General features: G+C 45.0%; 1 protein-coding gene across 1 annotated transcript in view; it reads right to left on the bottom strand.

Annotated features, from left to right (window-relative positions):
• The window catches only part of LOC126262787 (trehalase-like), a 361,100-nt gene that overhangs the window by 165,385 nt on the left and 182,282 nt on the right, over positions 1-13,433 (bottom strand). The gene's annotated exons all lie outside the window — the stretch shown is intronic.

Below are 13,433 nucleotides of genomic sequence, written 5' to 3'. Positions count from 1 at the left end.
CTCCTGGACCCGTTCGGATCCACAGTCAAATAATTAAACATCTCTCATCATCTCCAACCGGATGTAGTGCGATGGCGTCTTTCCATTGCAATGGTGGGAGAGCACCATCATTCCGGTGCTCAAACCCAGCAAAACCCACTTGATGTGGATAGCTATTGGCCCATCAGCCTCACACACATTCTTTATAAGCTGTTGGAACGTATGGTGTGTTGGCAGTTGGGTTGGGTCCTGGAGTCACATGGCCTACTGGCTCCATGCCCAGGTGGCTTCTGCCAGGGTCACTCTACCACTGATGATCTTGTGTCACTCAAGTCTGCCATCTGAATGGCCTTTTTCAGATACCAACACCTTGTTGCCATCTTTTTTTATTTACGAAAGGCATATGACACCACCTGGTGACATCATATCCTTGGCACATTATACGAGTGGGGTATCTGAGTCCCGCTCCTGATTTTTATTCAGAATTTCCTGTCGCTTCGTACTTTCTATGTCCAAGTTGGTGCCTCCCATAGTTCCTCCCATATCCAGGAGAATGGGATCCCGCAGGGCTCTGTATTGAGTGTATATTTTTAGTGGCTATTAACAGTCTAGCAGCAACTGTTGGGCTGTTTGTCTCACCCTCTCTGTATACAGACGACTTCTGCATTTCGTACTGCTCCACCAGTACTGGTGTTGCTGAGCATCACCTACAGGGAGTCACCCAGAAGGCAAAGTCATGGGCTATAGCCCATGACTTTAAGTTTTTGGCTGCAATGTTGTGTGTTATGCACTTCTGTCAGTGTCATACTGTGCATCCGGAACCAGAACTTTACCATACTAACAATCTCCTCACTGTAATGGAGACATATCGATTTTTAGGTCTAGTTTTCGATATCTGATTGACTAGGCTTCCTCACGTTCGTCAGCTTAAGCAGAAGTGCAGCACCTCAATGCCCTCCGCTGCCTGAGCAACACCAACTGGGGTGCAGATTGCTCTACGCTGCTGCAGCTATACAGAGCCCTTGTTCAATCCCACCTTGACTATGGGAGTCTGGTTTATGGTTTGGCGGTGCTCTCAGCATTGCGTTTACTCAACCCAGTGCACCACTGTGGCGTTTGAGTAGTGGCAGCGGCTTTTAGGAAGAGTCCAGTGACCAGCGTCCTTGTGGAGGCTGGAGTCCCTCCATTGCAGGTCAGGTTGCACAACTGCTCTCCAGTTATGTTGCACACGTTTGTAGTTCTCCTGTGCATCCGAATTACCGTCTCCTTTTCCCACCCACAGCGGTTCATCTCCAGCATTGGCGGCCCATGTCAGGTCTTACAGTTGCAATTTGTGTCTGATCCCTTCTATCTGAACTGGAGTCATTGCCTTTACCACCTACACTCGAAGTCCAATCACTTACACCTCCATGGTGTACACCTAGGCCGTGGCTTTGCGTGAAAGTTTCACATGACCCAAACGACTCAGTTTACCCCACGGCTCTCTGCTGTCACTTCATCTCGATTTTGGACATGTACTGAGGCCATGATGGATTGATGGCTGATGGTTATGTCGGCTTTGCATATGTATGTGGAGGACATATTGAACAGCATTACTTGCCCATTGGCTGCAGTATTTTCACTGCAGAGCTGGTGGCTATATCTCGTGCTCTTGAGCACATCTGTTCATGCCCTGGGTAGTTGTTTCGTCTGTGTACTGACTCGTTGAGCAGTCTACAAGGTATCGACCAGTTCTACTCTCTTCGTCCTTTGGCAGTGACCATCCAGGAATCCATCTATGCCCTGGATTGGTCCGGTCGTTCAGTGGTGTTTGTGTGGACCCCAGGACATGTCGAAATCCCAGGCAATGAACTTGCTGACAAGCTGGCCAAACAGGCTACATGGAAACCGCTTATGGAGATCAGCGTTCCAATAACTGACCTGCGTTCGTTTTTACTTCGCCAGGTTTTTTGGCTTTGGGAGACGGAATGGCATAGTCTCAGTGCGCACAACAAACTACATGTCATTAAAGAGACCATGAATATGTGGCAGTCCTCCAAGCTGGCCTCTCACAGGGCTCTGTGCTTCTCTGCTGGCTCTGCACTGGCCACACTTGGGCCACACATGGCTACTTCCTGCGCCATGAAGACCTGCCTCAGAGTCGATGCAGTGCCCGGTTGACAGTGGCCCATATTCTGGTGCACTGTTCCACTTTGACTGTCCTGTAATGAAATCTTCGGTTACCGGACTCTTTGCCGCTAATTATATCTGACAATACATCATCAGCTGATTTGGTTTTACGTTTTATTTGTGAGAGTGGGTTTCATCATTTGATCTAAATTCTAGCACATGTCCTTTGGCCCTCTGTGTCCTCCAGCCTAGTGCTTTTAGGGCAGAGGTTTTAATCTGTTGCTGAGTGACTGACTTCTCCTTTTTATTCTAATGGTCAGCCAGCCATGGTAATCTGTTTTGTCATTTTAATCTCTTCTACCTGTTTCTTGCATTTCTGTGGTTTTCTTCTCCCCTTTTTTCCATTTAAGTGTTTGTTGCCCTTCCATCATTCTTGTGGTTTTTCCTTTCTCTCCATTTTGTGTTGTCAAGTCTTGCTTGTTTTATTCTCACCCTTGTGGCATTGTTTTATGCGGAACAAGGGGCTGATGACTTATCAGTCTGGTCCCTTCACCCCTCTTTTAAACCAACCAATCAACCATTATGTCGGATGACTGTCATCATTGAAAATGGTGGCAACCTGAGGATAGGTCCTGGGAGCAATCAGGTATAACTTCAGGTTACAGCTGGAAGTGATTGAGAGAACTGACTGTTCAGTGGTATGCCGCGGACATCCTGCATCCTCACATGTTCCATCTCATGTGTGGGACCAGATCACATGTCAACTCTGTCCAAGTGCCAACATCCAGCACATCAAGGACCAGTTACTACAGTTGTGGGCCAACTTGGCTCAGCCTTTATGGCACCTTCCCTACCGAATCAGATCATGTTTCCAGGCTAGAGGGGGTACAGTGTCATATCAGTAAGTGGGGTTATGCTGCCAAGTTATATGTAAATTTGACTCAATTTAGTGACCACTGCTATAACCTGACATACTCATTCAACCTGTGAAGTTTCATTTCATTTTGTTGTCCTCTTCTGTGCGCTTCACTTTTTTTCTATTAGGCAGTGCATTATGTGTGAATCACATCTCCAGAAAAAAAGTCATCAGATATGTGGGCTAGTGGTACATGTCATTCATTGTTTAAACAACTGAAACTTTTAATATAACTCCGTATATAGCTAGCAGATAATAAGTTTATAATTTAGACAACCATTATTAGTAGTGGAAAATCATTCATGTAATATAAGAAAAAAATATTTTATGCTTCCTGTTCTTTGATTAAACTAACATGCTCGGGTTCCCCAGTGTATGGGAATATAAATCTTCAGGAGGCTAAGAGACACGTACAATCAGAACATGAAGTTATGTGTATTAAAAAAGAAACTACATGATGCTGTAATGCAGAAGTGTTGTTATTCAGTGGAAGGTTTTATAAAGGATGAACTGATAATTTAAGTAAGCTTTCATTGGTAATTAGACACTTTATATAAATTATAAGTATTCACTGACAGGAGAAAAATTAGACTATGATCTCTCAGATTTTCTCAGCACAGTTCATTAATGGTTTGCTTCTGGCTGCTCTGCTGAGCTGTTGTTTCCCTTTTTATGCACAATATTTCAACAACTGACCCAGCCATCACAGCACTTCAAAAAGATGGCTGGATCAATCATGGAAATATCGTACATAAAATGGAAACAATAACTCAGCAGAACACCCAGAAGAACACCATTATTTATAGTTATTATAGTGTGGCATTTCATTAGCTGTAATTTTATGTAAGTGAATTACATTATTACTTTTTGTGTGTCCCCTGTACAGTAATCAGATGATTGATAAATGTATATTATAGAACAAATAAATGACTATTCACTGCTCCCTGTTCTAAATTTGGTTTATATTTGTGAAGGAGGAGGACTGTCTATTAGACACAAAAAATTTAAAATAATTTCTTCCTCAGTGGAAAAGGAAATGTATGAAAGCTTAAGAAGTAAAAACACAAAAAAGGTAGAGAAACCGAAACGTGATTAGGAGACTGATTTGATGATAACTGAGAGGCCAGCTGTATGAGTTTAACATTACACAAAACTACAATCTAAATAAAGACAAAAATTGACGGGAGCAAGAAATGGAGTTAGAACAAATTCGAAAAGAAATAAATATGATACAATAAATCAGTGGTAGTCAACATTTTTACCTCCTGCCCACTTTTGTATCTCTGCTAGTAAAAGAATTTCCTAACTACACACGAGTTCCACAGTTCTACAGTTCTACAGACGTTAAAGTAACCTCTGGCGTGCCACAGGGGAGTGTTATGGGACCATTGCTTTTCACAATATATATAAATGACCTAGTAGATAGTGTCGGAAGTTCCATGCGGCTTTTCGCGGATGATGCTGTAGTATACAGAGAAGTTGCAGCATTAGAAAATTGTAGTGAAATGCAGGAACATCTGCAGCGGATAGGCACTTGGTGCTGGGAGTGGCAATTGACCCTTAACATAGACAAATGTAATGTATTGCGAATACATAGAAAGAAGAATCCTTTATTGTATGATTGTATGATAGCGGAACAAACACTGGTAGCAGTTACTTCTGTAAAATATCTGGGAGTATACATGCGGAACGATTTGAGTGGAGTGATCATATAAAATTAATTGTTGGTAAGGTGGGTACCAGGTTGAGATTCGTTGGGAGAGTCCTTAGAAAATGTAGTCCATCAACAAAGGAGGTGGCTTACAAAACACTCGTTCGACCTATACTTGAGTATTGCTCGACAGTGTGGGATCCGTACCAGATCGGGTTGACGAAGGAGATAGAGAAGATCCAAAGAAGAGCGGCACATTTCGTCACAGGGTTATTTGGTAACCGTGATAGCGTTACGGAGATGTTTAGCAAACTCAAGTGGCAGACTCTGCAAGAGAGGCGCTCTGCATCGCGGTGTAGCTTGCTCGCCAGGTTTCGAGAGGGTGCGTTTCTGGATGAGGTATCAAATATATTGCTTCCCCCTACTTATACCTCCCGAGGAGATCACGAATGTAAAATTAGAGAGATTCGAGCGCGCACGGAGGCTTTCAGACAGTCGTTCTTCCCGCGAACCATATGCGACTGGAACAGAAAGGGGAGGTAATGACAGTGGCACGTAAAGTGCCCTCCACCACACACCATTGGCTGGCTTGCGGAGTATAAATATAGATGTAGATGTAATAATGATTTATAAAGTAGGGAAGTAACTTAAAAAACTTAAAGAATTACAGCAAGTTGCAGCTTTAATCATAATTACATACCAATACTTTATGTCAAAATTTTATGAAAACCTAATGAAAATGTTTTTGATCACCTACAGCCCACCATGAAAACTGGAATGCCCGCTAGTGGGAGATAGGGACCAGGTTGACTACCACTGCTGTAAATAAAACAATAAGAAACAACTGAAAAATTAAAAGACAAACACTCACTGTAGATAGTAATTTCAAAACGTTAATTGCTGCCAAAAAGGAAGTAAAAGATTACAGCTTTGCTTTCTAACCCCCCCCCCCCTAACCCTTTAAATATGTCTGCTTGTGAGATGTCTGCTTGTGTCTGTATATGTGTGGATGGATATGTGTGTGTGTGCGAGTGTATACCCGTCCTTTTTTTCCCCCTAAGGTAAGTCTTTCCGCTCCCGGGATTGGAATGACTCCTTACCCTCTCCCTTAAAACCCACATCCTTTCGTCTTTCCCTCTCCTTCCCTCTTTCCTGATGAGGCAACAGTTTGTTGCGAAAGCTTGAATTTTGAGTGTATGTTTGTGTTCGTTTGTGTGTCTGTCGACCTGCCAGCACTTTCATTTGCTTTCATTTGGTAAGTCACATCAGCTTTGTATATATATATATATATATATATATATATATATATATATATATATATATATATATATATAAAGTGTGCTGTGCGCTGATGAGATCCCTGGCTGTTGACGTGGCACAGTCGTTAGTGGGAACGTGTTAGTGTGTCTGTATATGTGTGGATGGATATGTGTGTGTGTGCGAGTGTATACCCGTACTTTTTTCCCCCTAAGGTAAGTCTTTCCGCTCCCGGGATTGGAATGACTCCTTACCCTCTCCCCTAAAACCCTATCCTTTCGTCTTTCCCTCTCCTTCCCTCTTTCCTGATGAGGCAACAGTTTGTTGCGAAAGCTTGAATTTTGTGTGTGTGTTTGTGTTTGTTTGTGTGCCTATCGACCTGCCAGCGCTTTCGTTCGGTAAGTCACAGGGGAAACATTCCACGTAGGAAAAATATATCTAAAAACAAAGATGATGTGACTTACCAAATGAAAGTGCTGGCAGGTCGACAGACACACAAACGAACACAAACATACACACAAAATTCAAGCTTTCGCAACAAACTGTTGCCTCATCAGGAAAGAGGGAAGGAGATGGAAAGACGAAAGGATGTGTGTTTTAAGGGAGAAGGTAAGGAGTCATTCCAATCCTGGGAGTGGAAAGACTTACCTTAGGGGGAAAAAAGGACGGGTATACACTCGCACACACACACACACACATATCCATCCACACATATACAGACACAAGCAGACATCTCACCTGCTTGTGTCTGTATATGTGTGGATGGATATGTGTGTGTGTGCGAGTGTATACCCGTCCTTTTTTCCCCCTAAGGTAAGTCTTTCCGCTCCCGGGATTTTTTTGGTCCCCTTCCCACCTTTATGCATTTCTATTCTCCTGCCCTCAGAGGCTTAGCATTCATTTGCTGAGTAAGGGCTTGGTGACCCTGGGATTCCTGAGCTGGGGACTGGTAAGCACTGCTAGTCTCATGTTACCGTAAGCTCCGGGCATGCTTCAATGACCATTGTATGGTGCGGCAGTGGAATGGTGTGTGTCACAGGGAATGGGGATCTTGGCTTAATCACCTGGATCACGAGGATGGTGAAAACCTCTAAAAAAAGTGTGCTGTGTGCTGATGAGATCCCTGGCTGTTGACGTGGCACAGTCGTTAGTGGGAAACCTCTGGGGAACCTGCCACACCTCAGTTGTATAAGGCTTACTCAGGCACACAGGGCTCTGTCTGAGTGGACCCTTGTTTTCCTAGCAGCTCATGGAATGGAGATGGAACCCTCAAAATCATCTTCTTCTCCTCCCAGTGGGGAGGGCGTACTGCCTTGGGAGTATTCATACCCAGTCCTCCTGATAATCTGCACCAGTTAAATTATAGTAACAGGGCTCAAGTAGTCATAAATCAAGATGTGTTTTTGGTCATTAAGAGGAAAAAAGTGTCCCCCTTCTATATCCATAAAGGTTTGGAGGGACTTGCTGGAAGCCTGAAGTCTATTAATCAGCTGCAGAATGGTTCCTTACTGGTTTAGACCACAGGACAAAGCAGGTGGAGCTACTTACAGAGACCGAAAAATTGGGTGAATGTGATGTAACTGTTGAATTGCATAACTCCCTTAACTCTAGCAAGAGTGTAGTCACATGCCGTGACATTACGGATATCGACATAGCCAAACCTAAACAGAAATGGGTGTTGCAGGGGATAGTGGACAGAGAGCAAAGGATGCGTAGGAATAATGGAGAAACTGAGAAGACCGCTACCTTCATTGTGATCTTTAATTCTCCAATTGTGCCTGACCCCATCATGGGAGATTTCCTCCAATTTAGCATTAGGCCTTATGTACCTAACCTTATGCGGTGCTACAGATGCCAGTGTTTTGGGCACACAACGCTAAGTTGTGGGGATGAAGCAACCTGTGGGAAATGTGGAATGGCAGCCCATGAAGCTGGGATTGACTGTCGATTTCTAATGGTCTGTGTTAACTGCTCTGGAAGCCACCCAGTCTGGAGCCAAGACTACCCCGTTTTTTCAGAGGAATGAAAAATTCAGGAACTGAAGGTCATCAAGCAGACCCCCGATGCTGAAGCCAAAAAGCAATATAAGGTGATGAAACCTCCCATCTTTATCATTTCTTACACTTCCATGGAGCAGAAACTTGTCCCTAAGGTCGATACCTTGATGCAGGCGTCATCCAGTGTACAACCATCCACCACCAGCACCTGCACTTGCATGTGTACTTGCCAAGGCAGAATGACTAAGGATAAAGCAGTCCAAGCAGCCACCACAGAAAAGACCAGCAGCAGGTCCGTAGTGTCGAGAAGGCACACGACAAGCAGAGTGCCTGTCAATGCCCCCTTTCCCCCTCAGGGTGCAGGGAAAGGTTCACGACTTTCAGGTCAAAAGCTGTCCCGAGAGCCATCAGACATAATTCTTTCACATCTGACTGGTGAGGAGGACACCATAGATGCCTTGGATCCAGGTAGCTCTCCCACTCTCCCTCCCTCTAAAAGTGCTTCACCTCCACAGTGCAAAGATAGGGGTAAATTAAAAGCACATCGATGAAATGTCTCCCATCCTACAGTGGAACTTGCAGGGATTCAGGATGCATGAGGACGAACTCCATCTCTTATCTCAGGGTGGACTCACTGTGTGTCTCCAGTAGACTTATTTCCATCAATCGTACACCCCTGAGATATGAGGCTATGTACTTCACAAAAAGAATGACCTGAGTAGAGAGAGAGCTAGAGGAGGTGTAGGTATTTTCGTCAGTGCTCACTACCACTTCTCGCCTCTCTCACTTATGATGACTTTACAAGCAGTTGTTGTGTCAGTGCACATGTGTCGTCCATTGACAATATGTTCCCTTCGTGTGCCCCCACATGCCACATGATGCACTTGATGAAGTGGCCCTAACCAACCTTATTACACAGCTCCCCCACCCCTTCATTTTCTGTGGTAATTTTAATGCGCCAGGGGTTGAACAATTGAGAGGCTTCTTGTGTCATTATGCACATACTTGTTAAATGCAGGACAGAGCACTCACTTCTGCAGAGCAACTGGGTCATTCTCTGCCGTTGCTCTCTCACTTTGCTCTCCAGCTCTTGCTCACACTGCTCAATGGGAAGCGGTTGATGACATGTGCAGAAGTGATCACTTCCCAATAATGGATTAACCTGCTAGATAGGGTGGAACGTGAAAGGAAATCACCGCGATGGGTGCTTGTTAGAGCCAACTGGAACACTGTGTGAATGTTGAGGCATGGGTGGATCGTACGAGGGTATTACCAAAATGATCCATCACGCTGCTGCAGCATCTGTTCCATAGTTCACAGGACAACAGAAGAGGCAACCTGTTCCTTGGTGGAGAGCCGATTGCCGCTCTGCAATCAAGACAACGTGCGGCTCTGTGTAGGTTCAAGCATCGGTCAACAGCAGAGAATCTTGCAGCCATTCGGGTGGTGAGGGCAAAGTGTCGCTGAATTATTTGAGAGGGCAAGAAGAGGTTGTGGAAACAGTTCCTGAACACTGTTGATTGTTCCACCAAAAGTTCTGTTGTGTCGGAGACCATCTGGAGAATTTTGTTGTGAAGGTGACCATCAGGGGAATTTCTGGGAGATGAGGGAGGTGCCCCATGGCTGCTGTAATGAGGAATGGCACTCTCCAAACCAACCCACGAGACATTGCCCAGACTATGACAGCATATTTTGCCACAGTTACTGCAACAGCCAGTCAGGATCCAGGTTTCCAGTGCCATAGAGTGGTTGCTGAGAGGTATAGCTTGGATTTCTGGTCCACCTCTGATGAAGATTACAACTGCCCATTTTCCATGTGGGAGCTGGTTTCTGTATTGTCTGCAGCTCATGACACATCCCCTGATCACGACAGGATCCATTACAGTATGCTGTACCTCACAAGGTGAAAGAAAGATATCCTCCTTGCACTTTTTAATGCCATTTAGGTGTCAGGTCACTTTCATGACTCGTGGCATGAGGCAGTTTCAATTCTTCTTTCAAAACCTGGGCAAGACCGTACATACCCAAGTAGTTACTGCAATGTTGCCCTCACTAGCTGCATGGGAAAGACCTGGGATCATAGAATCTAGGCAACGCCTTAGTCGTTTTCAATGTGGGTTCAGGGTATATTGCTCCACCTTTGATAACCTGGCTCTCCTGGAGGCGGCTATACAACATGCTTTCCTATGCATAACGGTATATTTTGTGACATCGAGAAGGCCTATGATACTTCTTGGAGCCATCGTATCTTGGAGCAGCTTCGTGAATGGGGTTTTAATGGCTGTCTTCCAATTTTTATTCAGTCCTTCCTCTCACCAAGAAATTTTAGATACCGAGTCAGTGACGTCCTGTCTGATTGCTTTGAGCAGGAGAAAGGTGTCCCTCAAGGTAGCGTTGCAAGTGTGACTGTCTTTGCCATAGCTATTATTAGCATTATGTCCATAGTGAAAACTCCTGTCCAGTGTTTTTTGTTTGTGGATGACTTATCTGTGTTTTGCTCTTCTTCAAACCTTGCAACGAGAACATGTCAATTGGGACTAACTCTTCAACATTTGGATGAATGGACGCTGAAGAGTGGTATTGATATTTCCACTGAGAAGTCTATGTGTGTTCTTTGAAACCGTTCTCGTTCTATTTTAAACTTTCCTGAGTTGAGGGTGAGGGACACTGTCCTTACTTTTAAAGACAGTGAGCTTTCTGGGCCTGATATTTAACTATGCTTACATGGTTACCACATCTTAAGGACATGAAAAAACTGTCACTTAAGGCTTTAAGTATTTTAAAATGTCTTAGCCACAGTACATGGGAAGCAGACAGGACTTTGCTCTGGTTTTACAGGGCATTTGCACTATCTCAGCTAGATTATGGGTTCACAGTGTACGAGTGTGTGAAATGCTCTTATTTAAAGATGTTGGACGTGGTGCACCATGAAGGGCTCCGGTTGGCCAGTGGGGCATTACGAACAGTCTCTGTACCGAGATTCTGTGCAGAGGCTGGTGATCCATCACCTCCCGTCAGGTAAGGGCTACTTATGGTGCGCCAGGCATATAAAACACTGTCCACACCATACACACCCACCTACCATACCATTGATCAGCCTCCCCTGTAAAGGCTTTTTTTGTAACCAGCAACAGCAATGAGGTCCTATGGGATTTGTGCACAGGATTGCCTTCTAGAGATGTGTGTGGTACGAATTTTAAGACTTACCAAATGAGAAAGCGCTGGTAGATAGACACAATAAAAAACACACACACAAATTTCAAGCTTTCACAGCACAAGGTTGCTTCATCAGGAAAGAGGGAAGGAGAGGGAAAGGATGTGGGTTTTAAGGGAGAGGGTGAGGAGTCATTCCAATCCCGGGAGCAGAAAGACTTACTTAGGGGGAAAAAAGACAAGTATACACTCGCGCGCACAAACAAACAAACAAACAAACACACACACACACACACACACACACACACCTGCACATATACAGACACAGGAAGACATGTGTAAATTCAAAGAGGTTGGGCAGAGATGTCAGTCGAGGCGGAAGTACAGAGGCAAAGATGTTGTTGAATGATAGGTGATTTTCGAGGGGCGGCAACTTGAAATTAGCAGAGGTTGAGGCCTGGTGGGTAACGGGAAGAGAGAATATATTTAAGGGCAAGTTCCCATCTCCAGAGTTCTGATAGGTTGGTGTCAGTGGGAAGTATCCAGATAACCTGGATGGTGTAACACTGTGCCAAGATGTGCTGGCCGTGCACCAAGGCATATTTGGCTACAGGGTGATCCTCATTACCAACAAATGCTGTCTGCCTGTGTCCGTTCACGTGAATGGACATTTTGTTGCTGCTCATTCTCACATAGAAGGCTTCACAGTGTAGGCATGTCAGTCGGTAAATCACGTGGGTGCTTTCGCACGTGGCTCTGCCTTTGATTGTGTACACCTTCTGGGTTACAGGACTGGAGTAGGTGGTAGTGGGAGGGTGCATGGGACAGGTTTTACACCGGGGGGCGGTTACAAGGGTAGGAGCCAGAGGGTAGGGAAGGTGGTTTGGGGATTTCATAGGGATGAGCTAACAGGTTACGAAGGTTAGGTGGACGGCGGAAAGACACTCTTGGTGGAGTGGGGAGGATTTCATGAAGGATGGATCTCATTTCTCCTGCTGGAGAGCCACATTCAGTGTCTGATCCAGTCCCGGAAAGTATCCTGTCACAAGTGACGCACTTTTGGGTTTCTTCTGTGGGAGGTTCTGGGTTTGAGAGGATGGGGAAGTGGCTCTGGTAATTTGCTCCTGTACCAGGTCAGGAGGGTAGTTGCAGGATGCGAAGGCTGTCTTCAGGTTATTGGTAAAATGGTTCAGGGATTCAGGACTGGAGCAGATTCGTTTGCCATGAAGACCTAAGCTGTAGGGAAGGGACCGTTTGATATGGAATGGGTGGCAGCTGTCATAATGGAGGTACTGTTGCTTGTTGGTGGGTTTGATGTGGACGGATGTGTGAAGCTGGCCATTGGACAGGTGGAGGTCAACGTCAAGGAAAGTGGCATGGGATTTGGAGTGGACCAGGTGAATCTGATGGAACCAAAGGAGTTGAGGTTGGAGAGGAAATTCTGGAGTTGTTCTTCACTGTGAGTCCAGATCATGAAGATGTCATCAATAAATCTGTACCAAACTTTGGGTTGGCAGGCCTGGGTAATCAAGAAGGCTTCCTCTAAGCGACCCATAAATAGGTTGGCATATGAGGGGGCCATCCTGGTACCCATGGCTGTTCCCTTTAATTGTTGGTATGTCTGGCCTTCAAAAGTGAAGAAGTTGTGAGTTAGGATGAATCTGGCTAAGGTAATGAGGAAAGAGGTTGCAGGTAGGGTAGCAGGTGATTGGTGTGAAAGGGAGTGCTCCTTCGCAGCGAGGATATGCGGGATATTTGTGTATAAGGAAATGGCATCAATGGTTAAAAGGATGGTTTCCGGGGGTAACGGATTGGGTAAGGAAAAACGAAAGTGCTGGCAGGTTGATAGACACACAAACAAACACAAACATACACACAAAATTCAATCTTTCGCAACCAACGGTTGCTTCATCAGGAAAGAGGGAAGGAGAGGGCAAGACGAAAGGATGTGGGTTTTAAGGGAGAGGGTAAGGAGTCATTCGAATCCTGGGAGCGGAAAAACTTACCTTAGGGGGAAAAAAGGACAGGTATACACTCGCGCGCACACACACACACATATCCATCTGCACATACACAGACACAAGCAGACATTTGTAAAGGCAAAGACATATTTTTCCCACGTGGAATGTTTCCCTCTATTATATTCATATCACATCTTTGTTTTAGATATATTTTTCCCACGTGGAATGTTTCCCTCTATATATATAGCAGTGTACTACACTGATAGCTCCAAACAAGGGAATTCCCTTGACTGCTCTGTCATGTTCTCCGACCATGTCACCAGGATTCGCCTTCCTGACGAGTGTACTATTTCCTCAGCTGAGCTCCACATGATCCTGAAGGCACTGGGTTGGATGTGCCATATTCAGGG

Source organism: Schistocerca nitens, chromosome 6 (genome assembly GCF_023898315.1).
Source record: "Schistocerca nitens isolate TAMUIC-IGC-003100 chromosome 6, iqSchNite1.1, whole genome shotgun sequence".
NCBI lineage: Eukaryota > Metazoa > Arthropoda > Insecta > Orthoptera > Acrididae > Schistocerca > Schistocerca nitens.
This window is presented reverse-complemented; position numbering and strand designations above follow the sequence as displayed.